We start from the raw sequence: 13,137 nt of genomic DNA, 5'->3' as shown, positions 1-13,137 counted from the left end.
CTAGCACGCCTGAGGTCCTGGGATAGATCCCAGCACCAAACACATTAACCAGGTGTGCTGACACAGCCTATGGTCCTGGCATTCAGGAGGTAATTCAAACCAGGATGACACATTTTTTTTTCTTGAGGTGAGAAAAATGTCTCACCATGCAACTCTGGTGGCCTAGAATTTACCATGTAGACCAGCAGGCTGGCCTCGAAGTCACAGAGATCCATCTGCTTCTGCCTCCCGAGTGCTGGGATTAAAGGTGTGCGCCATGCCCAAGCTGACAAAGTGACTTTTAATTTTTATTAAAGCTCTAAGAGGTAAAATTTCATTTACTCAACTTATCGTGTGTGTGTGTGCGTGCATTGTGTATGTGTGCACGTGTGTGTTGTGTGTGTGCACATGTGTGTGTGCATGTGTGCATCTGTGTGCGTGTGTATGTGTGTACGCACACACATGCACTTGCACATGAGTATACCTGGTATGCGCAGGAACTGCTGCCCTCATGGAGGCCAGAGGACAGCTTGTGGGAGCTGGGCCTCTCCACCACATGGGGCTGAGATTTAGCTCTGGCCCTCAGGTTTGTATAACAAGTGCTTTTGCCCTGTGCCTCTTCACTTACATTGGTCTTTTTGAGGCAGGGTCTGATGTAACCCAGGCTGCTCTGAAGACGCTAGAGAACTGAACCTGGCCTTGAACATCTGACCCTCCCCCTTCCACTTTCCTAAAAGGACCACGTCTGTCAGCAGGCCCAGCTAGGAAACACATTTTGTGGTTTTCATGACCATTACATTTTCTTGGATCTTTGTAAAAATTATAATTTTCTCGTAGGAAAATAGAGAAAATAATAAAATTAAAAAACAAAAAATATTCATGATAAACCAAAAGCTGGAACGCATGTTTATTATGCATAAGGTGCTGAGAGCAACCCCCTAGCACCACAAAAACTGGGTATGGTGGCAGGATGGCACACACCTGTCATCTTCCTTGGAAACTTAGAACCTCACAACCAAAAGTCATGATAAGGGAGAAAGGGAGACCCAGGAGTAGGGAGCTTGTGTTTGGATGGGGTTCAGTCCTTCCCTGGCTCTTCAAAAGCTGAGTGAGGCACCTTCTCTGAACGTCCAGGTCCTGTCAGAGAACTGAAGTGCCAATAGCACAGCCAGGACTTGAGGGTTGTGTAAGACCTTGGGGCTGTTCCTGTCTACCTGGCTCGAAGCTTGTGGTCTGAGTTCAAGACACTATAAGCAAAGTGGCCATCAAACTATACTGGTCCACCCAGTATGGACCAGCCCCTCCCGGAACAACCTCTGGGGAGTGGGCTCTAAGGGTCGGGGGAGAGGGGCACATGTGAGTGTGGCCCCAGCCAGGTCCCTCAATCAGCTGAGCATGGGCTAGGACAAGAGGTCAGGCCTGAGGAGTCCACTTCTATTCCAGCCCACAAGATTCGCGGCCCCAGCACAAAGCTCCAACACTCCCCCCCCCCACCCCCTGCATCTTCCTGGCAAGCTGGCCTGACACCCTCGAGGATGTGATGGCGGTTTAATAATTTAGCAGATGCAGACAAAGATAGCAGTTCTGAAAATAAGGCAGCCAGGCCCCAGGCTCCAGCTCCCCTTTCCTGCTGAAGTCCCCAGGGTCTCTGGTTGCCCTATACACCATCAGCGCCCCCACCTGCGAGCGGACTCCATCTCTCCCTCCTTTCTCTCACCTGCTCTTCCTCCCATCTCATAAAGAGCTTCGGAATCCATTAAGGCTTAAAGGGATCCTACCTTGGCTTTCATTCACAGTGGCTTAAGCAGGGCCCTTCTCTCTGGGCCTCTGTTCCTGCATTGGTAATATGAAGCCTTTGGTCCCTAAGTGTCAGGGGAGGAGGGGTATGTGGACAGGAGACTGAGTGTCTTCCCCAGCAAGCCACAAGTGCACTGCCAATGTCCTCCAGCCCACAGCCTGCAATCCGCCTGCCGCTGCATCCAGAGAGCTCAGACTTTCTTTTTCATCTCCTCTATGATGAAAATTCTGCCCTACTTATTCTTCCTGGAATAAAAGGCTGTGACTGTTCACAATAGAGGCAGCAGGTGCCACATGCTTTAGATATCTTGTCACATTTCTGGCAAGTAGAGACGACGCTCCTTGCCTCTACAGGCAGCTAGCTCTCAAATCCTCCAAGAGGGTAGCAGGAGTTTTTCATTTTTTTCTTTCTCTCCCCCTCCCCAGTGAGGGCATTGGTTTTTTTTTTTGTGTGTGTGTGGGGGGGAGGTTTGCCTTTTTGTTGTGAGGTGCTGGAACCAAACCCAGACCGTCTGCATGCAGGCAGGCACTCTACCTCCGAGCTACATACCCACCCAACCCAGACCGTCTGCATGCAGGTAGGCACTCTATCTCTGAGCTACATACCCAGGCAGGGCTCCAGTTTCACATCCACTGAAACAGTCTGGTATTGAAAGATAAACAGGACAAAAGGGGCCAAAAAAAAAATGGCTCCTCTCACGTATTCATTAAACAACCCAATTAAACACCTCCTGTATACACACAGCCACTGGGTGATGCCAGGAGATCCCTGATTGACAAATCTCGTATCTCAGAAGCTAAATAAATAAATAAATAAATAAATAAATAAATAAATAAATAAATAAAATAACAACCAAATCCTAGGAGGGATGCTTTAAAGGATAATGAAATATCTGACGATATTTCCCAAATGTTCCCTCTGTGCCAGAAATGGCTCTCAGAGATGCTGCTGTGTGTGGCGTTCCTTAGGGAAAGCTACAGAAGGACAGAAGGACACAGGGGAGTGCTGGGTGTCCCACCCCAGGAGTGTTGGAAGCAACCCCAGGTCATCTTGTTCTCGGATGCATCCCCAGGAAATCAGGGAAGAAACTAGGGACTGGATGAAAAAGGGGCCAGTGAGGGGCGTCCCCCACAAAGATGACATTCGATCTGAGACCTGAAGATGATGATGGGCAAACCAGGGAGAGAAATTTCTCAGACAAAAACAATAGAAAGCGTGAAGACCTTGGGGCAGAAAGGTCCGTGTGCTCATTTATCTGGCGAGTCTGTAGGAACCCGGAAGGATCCACTGCGTTATGAGACGGAGCCTCCGCTTCAGATGTGACTCTGCAGGCAGAGTCATTAGGTTGGGGATCAACATGATCTGATTTATTTCCGAAAGATGAAGCTTTTGCTGGGTAGAATGATGAGGCTGGATTGGAAGGGGGCAAGGGAGGGCTGCCATGCCTGAACTAGGAGATTACTGCGGTAATCCATGGGAGAGAGGACAGCGCCAGACCTAATGGCAAGGGGGAAGGGGATGGGTTAGGGTTCAGTTTGCAAAGAGAGGACTTGAGAACGGCTTAGTAGGGGTGGGAGTGGGGGCATGACCTCTGGCTTTGCCCGAAAACCAGCAGATGGATTATGGTGTTCTTGGCAGAGAGAACGGAGGGAGAAGCAGTTTGGCGGAGATATCAAGGTCAAGGGTTTACGTTACGGCTAGTTGATGAGATGTTCCACAGGCAAAACTGCTTGCTATGTAAGCCTTATGGCCTAAATTCAATCCTGGAACCCGTGTGAAGGAGAAAGGAAGGAACCACCTCCATGGTAGACCTCTGAACTCCACATGGACTGGCGCCTTGCACGACCCTATCCCTGGCAGGTGTCAAAGATATAAATCTGTGGAATACCTGGGGCAGTGTGCAGAAAGCAGCCCAGCTGGGCTAGGATGAGGCGGCAGACACTGTAATCCCAGCACCAGTTACACCAGAGATAACCAGACAAGGGTTAATGTAGCTGGTTGTTTTTAATTCTTTTGGCTCTTTGGGGGCTCATCACCCAGCTTCCAAATAAATACACACAGAGGAGACTTATCCTTACTTGTGGATGCCAGGCCTTAGCTTGGCTTGCTTCTTGACAGCTTAACTCAAATTATGCCGTGTATCTTTCACCTCTGGGCTTTTACCTTTTTCTGTTTCTATATATCTTTCTTTACTTCATACTCTGTGCTGGGCTCTGTTGCTGGGTGGTTGGCCCCTTCTTTTCTTGCTCTTTGATCTTTTGTTCCCAGATTTCTCCTGCTATTTATTCTCCTGTCTGGCAACACAGGCAAAGTAACATAGTTTCAGAGTTAAACAAACGCAACAGAAAAGAATGCCACACGGGGCTGGAGAGATGGCTCGGAGTACTGACTGCTCTTCCAGAGGACCGGGGTTCAACTCCCAGCACCCACATGGTGGCTCACACCTGTCTGTAATTCCAGTTCCAGAGGAACCCAACACCCTCACATAGACATACACACAGGCAAAACACCAATAAACAAAATAAAAATATTAAATTATTTTTTTAAAAAAAGAATGCAACATCTTTAAATATCCACATCACGAGCTGGGCAGTGGTGGCGCACGCCTTTAATCCCAGCACTCAGGAGGCAGAGGCAGGTGAATCTCTGTGAGTTCCAGGCCAGCCTGGTCTACAAGAGCTAGTTCCAGAACAGGCTCCAAAGCTACAGAGAAACCCTGTCTCAAAAAAAAAAAAAATCCACATCACAAAGTAACACATCTTAAAATATTATTCCACAACAGGATAGAGCAGTGGTTCTCAGCCTTCCTAACGCTGCGATCTTTTAGTGAAGTTCCTCCCGTTGTGCTGACCATACAATTATTCTCACGCTACTTCATGACTGTCATCTTGCTACTGCTATGAACTCTAATGTAAATATCTGTGTTTTCTGATGGTCTTAAGCGATCTCTGTGAAAAGGGTTGTTCGACCTCCGCCCTCCCGCAGGGGTCCCTATCCATAGGTTGAGAACCATCGTCCTACACTGTCTTTCCCTGTCACACACTGAGGAGATGGAGGTAGCAGGATCGCAAATTCGAAGGGAGCCTAGTTTACCCTGCGAGTTCAGGTCAGATAAAATTCCTTGAGTCACTGGGCATCAGAACAAGGAGTTTCTGTCTTCCAGAATCCTGTTTGCTGTGGATCAGTCTAACCTAGAAAGACGAAACGTAATGAAAGAAAGTGGGCTGGTGAGTGGGCTCCAGTAACACCACAAAACCCAGACAACCTGAGTTCGGCACGCCTCCCTGCCCCGCCCCTCAAACGCAAGGAAAAGTGGAAAAGGAGAACTGATTCCACAAAGTTGTCCTCTGAGTGAGTGTCACGGCATTCACCCCCAATGCAATAATAAATAAATGGTTTTATTTTTGTTTTCTTTTTTATTTTTTTGAGGCAGGGTTTCTCTGTGTAGTATTGGCTGTCTGGAACTAGCTCTTGTAGACCAGGCTGGCCTCAAACTCACAGAGATTCACCTGCCTCTGCCCCCCAAATCCTGGGATTAAAGGTTTAAGCCACCATTGCCCATCCTATAAATAAATATACAAAACAAACAAACAAACAAAAAAGAAGACAAAGAGGGCAGTAATAGTAGTGTTAATGTCTGTAATCCAGGCACTTAGGAAGATGTGGCAGAAGGATTGCCATGAGTTTGAGGCCAGCCTTTTCTACATGAGTTTTCCCAGCCCACCCTGAGCTTCAGTGTAAGAGTCTGTTGCCAAATAGAAAGTGGCTGGGCAGTTTTGGCATACACCTTTAATCCCAGCACTCAGGCACTCAGGAGGAAAAGGCAGGTGGATCTCTGTGAGTTCAAAACCAGCCTGGTCTACAGAGCGAGTTCTAGGACAACGAAGGCTACACAGAGAAACCTTGTCTTGAACACACACACACCTAAGAAAAAAAGAAGAAAAAAGAAAGGGGGAAAGAGAGGATACAGAGAAGGAAAATGTGTTTCCAGCTAAGCTCTGCAAGAGGATAAAGAAACCTGTGGCTAGACCTTTGAAAGCCTAAATTGGAAATTCACGGTAAGCAGATGAGCAGGCAGGGAAACAGGTTGGGCGGGGCGGCGAGATGGCTTAGTGGATAAGAGCCATTGTCTCCTACCTAGGCTGACTCCCCACATAGTGGAAGAAGAAAACTGACTCCTGAAAGGTGTTCCCTGATGTGATATACACATGTACAGACACACAATAAATAAATATAAATAAATGTGATTTACAATTAAAAAGAGATTTTCTGGGGTAGAGATCTAAGTTCAGTATGGCATCAACATACAGATGGCACTTGAAGCTACAGGACAGAATGATAGTCTCAGGGCTGGAGAGATGGCTCAGTGGTTAAGAGCATTGCCTGCTCTTCCAAAGGTCCTGAGTTCAATTCCCAGCAACCACATGGTGGCTCACAATCATCTGTAATGAGGTCTGGTGCCCTCTTCTGGCCTACAGACATACACACAGACAGAACATCGTATACATAATAAATAAATATTTAAAAAAAGAAAAAGAAAACAGGATGATGGTCTCAGGAGAAAGAAATGAGGTAAGGGGGACTGGAGGACAAAACCTGAGGCTCTGTCACAGGGAGGTCAGGATGGGGTGCAGGAGGGGTCAGGGCGTGGCGTGAGGTAACACATCTGCAATTCCAGAGGCGAGAAATGAGGCAGAAAGATTTCAAGGTTTTTTTTTTTAAATAATTTATTTAACTTTATCTTATGTGCATTGGTGTGAAGGTGTCAGATCCCCTGGAACTGGAGCTACAGACTGCTGTGAACTGCCATGTGGGTGCTGAGAATTGAACCCAGGTCTTCTGGAAGAGCACCCAGTGCTCTTAACCACTGAGCCATCTCTCCAGCCCAAAAAATGTCAAGTTTGTGGTCAGTCTGGATTACATAGTGAGTTCAAGGCTAGCCTGGGCTACCTAGCGAGACGGTGTCTCAAAAACTAAAAACACAAAATCAAACTTGTAGAAAACTATTTACAAAGGCCAGGTATGGTAGCTTACACCTTTAATCCCAGCACTCAGGAGGCAGAGGCAGGTGAATTTCTGAGTTTGAGGCCAGCCTGGTCTACAAAGTTAGTTCCAGAATGGCCAGGGCTACACAGACAAACTGTGTCTCGAAAAAACAAAACAAAAACCAAACTTGTTCACGGAGCGTGATGTAGCCATCTTGAACTCTCACCCACTGTGAGTAACTGCCAGAGACCTGCCCAAGACTGGACCCATTACCTCTCCTTCACAGAGGAATAGCGGGGTTTGTGAGGCTCACCTCTCTCTGAGGGCACAGAGACAGTTTCTTCAGTGGTGCAGGTGCTCGTCAGTCTCCCTGTTGCTGCAAGTAGCCCCTTGTGGCTGCTCCTATAAGCACCCCTAATTAAGCACAGTGGGTTATGGTTTACCATGCTCAACGAGGATGGAATTATTTCTTTGACTCCCTTTGAAAGAGTGGACATTTGTTCATCTCTGCAAGTTCACAGACAGAAATAAACACACACATATCACCTCCACCACCACCTCTACCACCACCTCCACCATCACCACCTCCTCCACCACCACCACCACCTCCACCACCACCACCACCTCCTCCACCACCACCACCTCCACCATCACCACCTCCACCATCACCACCATCTCCACCTCCTCCACCACCTCCACTATCTCTACCTCCTCTACCACCACCTCCACCATCACCACCATCACCACTTCCTCTACCACCACCTCCACTATCTCTACCTCCTCTACCACCACCTCCACCATCACCACCATCACCACTTCCTCTACCACCACCTCCACCTCCTCCTCCTCCTCCACCTCCTCCTTACAGAAAAACACAGTAGCACTTCTTCCATCGATGAATCAACTAACAAAGCGCTATGTTCCTACGCTGTCAAACGGTGCTGGCTATTGTGCTAGAAAAACAAGCCAGGGCCGGGGAAATAAACCAGAGTGATCCTCAGTGTCCTGTAGATGGCACTGATTGCTGTCCTGTGAGGACAGCCATGAGGACCCTCCTTGAGGTGACATTGGCTCTAAAGCCTCATCTGACCCGTTAACAAAATGAGAGCCCAGAAAAGTCCATTCACTTGGCTCCAGGTTGCCAGGCTAATAACGTCAGGCCTTGGAACCCCTTCTGCTGGCCCGGGTCCCCAAACTTCACTCTGTCCTCCCCACGATCACTGCTGCTGGGATCCAGCTTGGCCAAGTCACACCCACAATTCCTCTGTGTGTCCCCTTCTTCTCGGACCCTGTAAGGACCATCATCACTAAATGCCAACTGTGACACTCTGGCCAGCGTCATTGGATCGGCTTCTGCATTCTAGGCCTCGCCATCTGCCTGAAATGCTTCGACAGGCAGTTGATGGTGGTGCCAGCCCGCAGCTCTACCCCTGCCATCTGCTTTTAGGTCTGGCATTTGCGGCCTCCTCTGAGACTGGTGAGCCAGCTTCTCTTGACATCTGATGCTGATTCAGACTCCATCGTGTCAGGGGAGCAAGCACACTCCAATCATTTCAGTCCCAGTCCATGCATCCTCCTTGCTTCTGTGGCTCAGGTTCCAGCGGCAGCAGTGAGCTATGTCTGGCTTTGGGAAAGAACAGCACAGTGCTTGTGAACTGCTCCTGGGGGCTTCTGTTGGCTGGAGTGAAATGCTAAGTCTAGGAGTACCGTGGTGCACCCATGGGATTGGTCAGGCAAAATTACCCAGGTGAAGATTTTTTTCTTTCTTTTTTATTAGGGTCTCACAATTGTAGCCCTGGTTGCCCTGGATCTCTCTCTCTCTCTCTCTCTCTGTAGACCAGGCTGGCTTCGAACTCTCAGAGATCTGCCTGCCTCTGCCGCTGCCTCCCAAGTGCTAGAATTAAAGGTGTGCACCACCAACCGTGGCTGAAAGATTCTTAAAGCAAGAGTGAGTCCAGAGAGATGGCTCAGCAGATAAAATACTCATCCCACAAGCACAAGGACTTGAATTTGAAACTCCAGAACCCACTGGAAAGCTGCACACACGTGTGCTAGTACTCACTCCTCGGCACTTCTGAAACAGGGTGCTGGTGGTCCATTCAGAGGGCTGTAGAACCCACCCAATGGGATGGACACAGAACTTCTGGGAGAAAAGCAAAAGATCCAGCCTTGGAGTAAACGAAAGAACAACTTCAAGAGCTTGAGAGATGGCTCAGTGGTTAAGAGCACTGATTGCTCTTCCGGAGGTCCTGAGTTCAATTCCCAGCAACCACATGGTGGCTCCAAACCATCTATAGTAAGATCTGGTGCCCTCCTCTGGCGTGCAGGCGTACACGGAGGCAGAATGTTGTGTATACATAATAAATAAATAAATCTTTAAAAAAAAAAAAAAAGAACAGCCGGGCAGATGGTGGCGCACGCCTTTAATCCCAGCACTCGGGAGGCAGAGGCAGGTGGATCTCTGTGAGTTCGAGACCAGCCTGGTCTACAAGAGCTACTTCCAGGACAGGCTCCAAAGCCACAGAGAAACCCTGTCTCGAAAAACCAAAAAAAAAAAAAAAACAACTTCAGTCCAAACAGCACCTCTGGCAAGGGAGGAGCCCTTAACTGAGAGTCTGCTAAGTAGACTCTGGGTCGAGTGCTTTGGAGGCCCTGGGTCCTACCCCCCTCCCCCTGCTGCTTCTGTTTAGATACCCCCACATACCTGTGCCTTCCTGGCCCGTTCTTCTTGCAGTGTCTCCTGGGAGTAAGAAGTCGCCATCTTAGAGAGCCCAAGACTGCTTTCCTTGTCCTATGTCCCTCTCACTCTCCCTCACTCTTGTGAGAGGGGAAGCCGAGGCAGGGGAATCCCCAGAGGCTCACAGGACAGCTAGCCTAGTGGGTGCACAGCAAATACCGAAGAGAACCTGCCTCAAATGTGATAGAAGGCAAAAATAGACACACATACATGTGAATACATGTATTATGTACCTATAAATAATTTCAATGGGTAACGGGCCCCTGTCAGTGGTTTGGTAAGACAGCCCAGTCTAGTCCTATTTTTTTTGTTTCATTTTTTATTACACCATGCTGGGGATGGAGCCTCGGGCCTCCCCTTTGCTAGGCAGATGCTCTGCCAATATGCTATACCCCAAGCCCACACTTCCCTTCCTAGGTAGTTATCTGTGTCTTAGGAAGATAATTGTATGGTCTATCCATTATTTTAGCTGATTAGTTTGGGTTCTGGAAGCAGTCTCAGGTTGGCAAGGATGGCCTTGAACTCCGTTTCCTCCTACCTCTGCTTCCCACGCGTTAGAATTATAGACTTGTGCCACCATAATTTTGGCCCAGATAATTTTCTATTTTTCAGTTGAGGCAGCAAAATAGGTTGCCTATTTATTTATTAAATATTTTTTTCACTTTTAAGTTTATGTGTCTCTGTGTGTGTAAATGTATAAGTACCATGTGCCATACGTGTCTTCAGTGTCACAAAAAATGACATGGAGATTTATTATTAATTATGAAGCTTAGGCTTGTTTGTAACTAGCTCTTATAACTTTAATTAACCCATTTCTATTAATCTATGTGTTGTGGTGTGGCTTGCAGCTTTTTTTTTTTTCTGAAGCAGGGTTTCTCTGTGTAGCAGTTCTAACTGTCCTGGAACTAGCCTTTGTAGACCAGGCTGGCCTCGAACTCACAGAGACCTGCCTGTCTCTGCCTCCCAAGTGCTGGGATCACCATCACCTCCTGACTGTCTCCTGGCTTTTATTTCTCTTCCCGCAAGTCATGCTTCCCTTTTGTCTCTTCTGGCACCTCTCCCCCACCTAGATTCATCTCCTCTCTCTGCCCAGAAGTCCCTCCAAACCTCTTCTTGCCTAGCTACTGGCCATTCAGCTCTTTATTAAACCAATCAGAAGGCACCTTGGCAAAGACACATCTTCACAATATACAAATAGATCATTCCACAACATTTCCTCCTTTTGTCTAAATAAAAAGAAAAGTCTAACAACACAATAAGACCATAAACAATAAGAATAATTATCGGGTAAGAATTGCATTCACAATATCCAGTCCATTTGCATTTGACAAATTCAGAGAAAATACTTCATTATCTATCTTATCTTGGTGCGTCCGAAATTTTGTACCTTGTTGTGGCCGTTGTCAAAGGAGCATCAGATGATAATGAACACTCAAGGTGTCAACCCACCAGGACGAATTCTCTGGTGGAGAACCTCGTTAAGAAAAGCCATGAGGCTACTGAGCCCAGCATATCTCCTGCCTGTGTCTGTAGCCTCACTGGGCTGCTGTGCATTTCCCTGGATCATAGTGTTTTTATCTCACAAATCCATCCCGAGCTGCTGGCCCATTTTATCTGTGGATTGTCAAGAAGATGACTCCCCCTTAGGCTGTATTGCCTAACTGATGTCGATAATGTTAGCTTATACAGAGTTTTAATGAATAAAAATGAATACAAAGAAATTATTCACAGTCAGGGCCTGTGAAAACAGCTGAAATTTCCACAGCTGCCAAGACAGCTGTGCACTATGAGCCCATACCACGGTAGCTTTAGATCTGACCAGGTGCCATGCTAATGGTTTTTAAGATAAGCTATGCCCAGAAAAGGCAGCCCAGTTCACAAGGGCCTATAGCAAGCTATCTGACCTTGAATTAAGGTTAAAGGCGCCACACAACCTAATTGCTATGCCAGCTTCTTTTGCTAGGTCTGGTTGATAGCCTAGGATGGTGATGAACTCTGTACAAATTTCTAACCTCAGTTTTATGATACAGGTATATAAACCGAACATTCGGAAGTTCGGCCAATTAACTGTTTTTATGTTGGGTCTTGATATCACGCAGGTGACAGGGAACTAACCCAGGTCTAGAAACAAAACTGGCTTTTGTTCAGATGCAGCCCAGAAAAGATCGTCTAAGTGGCCAGAGCAAAAAAAAAAAAAAAAAAAAAAAAAAAAAAAAAAAAAAAAAAAAAACTAAGGATGGAAGCTCAGATTAGGACTGTCAGCCATTTCTGTTTTCTCCCAGTTACGACCTAAAGCTACACGCAGGACAGAAAATACATTCTAAGATTTAAAATGCTTTTAGTGTCATTATGCCTTGGGGAGAGTCAATTGAGCTGATATTAAGAGATTTATGGTAATTCTGAGCCCCCCCAATATTTTATGGTATAATCGTTCTCTGTAAACAGAAAGAGTCCTAAGAAAGCCTAGTTTTTTTCAACTACTAACCACAAAATGTTAGATTAAAATGTTTATACACTCAGAAGTATAGGGTATAGTGCACGATTTCCTCAGTAGTTTAGTTTTATAATTCCTTTAAATCCTTTATAGGCCTCCTCTCTAGATAGATAACCTGCAGCTGCAGGTTACAGCCCACCAATTAGGGAACTGAATGAGAGAAAAATGCTCCTTCCTTGCTCTGTGACAAGCTATTCAGATTCATTGCATGTGAATTATCAGGAAGACTGGTTTTTTTACCATTTACTTAAGAAGTGGAATATGACCTTACGTGTGACTCCTAGATTTTGTGGGGGATTTAAGCTGTAAAGAACGGAGGGACGTGGGGCATCATGGGAAGAGCATCATGAGAGAAGGAGTTAAAATGGGCTAGAAGGACAACATCATGGATGGGAGAGTTAGAAGGGAAACATCAAGAGTAAAGATGGAGTCGGAATGAGAGAAAGAATAGAGAGAGCAAGAATGTAGCAAAGGAACATCATGAGAACAGCAGGGGAGAATAAAGAAGGAATCCGTCAAGAACAGAATCATATATACAGTATAACAGAATAACCTTAAGTTTGTATCAATACACAAAAATCCATACCAATGTAAATTATTTGAAACTAGTGGTTGCTAAAAACTAGACTAAACAATCCACCCTTCTAATCCCATCATTTTTATACTAAATCCCTCTTTTTTTCCCTTCAGAAAGAGATCCTTGAATCTAATCTCCTTTGTTTAGCTTTTTTCCTGATCATGACCAATAACAACTTGTTACCAACCCCCCTAAATGATGACAAAGATCCATAACCCACTGAACTACCAAAAAACATCCACCCCACCCCTTGGGACTGTGGGTGTTGTATACTCTAGACTACTTCCTGTTGTCTGGGAGTGAGGGCATCTTTGGAGAATCTGAGAAAATTAAGATAATGGCCAAGTCCTGGGAGAACCAGCCATAGCCCACACATGTGTATGTTTGTGCCCATGAAGGTCAAAAGAAAGTATAAAAATCCCTAGACCTGGAGTTCTGAATGGCTGTAGGACACATGCAGGTGCTGGGAACGGAGCCTGGGTCCTCAGGAAGAGCAGCCAGTGAACCATCTCTCTAGTCCCAACAATTTAAAGTATCTTTTTTTAAATTAATTTTTTATTTTTTTT

Source organism: Alexandromys fortis, unplaced genomic scaffold (assembly GCF_014885135.2).
Source record: "Alexandromys fortis isolate MF-2015 unplaced genomic scaffold, M_Fortis_MF-2015_v1.1 scaffold_26, whole genome shotgun sequence".
In the NCBI taxonomy this organism is placed as follows: Eukaryota; Metazoa; Chordata; class Mammalia; order Rodentia; family Cricetidae; genus Alexandromys; species Alexandromys fortis.
Note: the sequence above shows the minus strand (reverse complement) of the source record.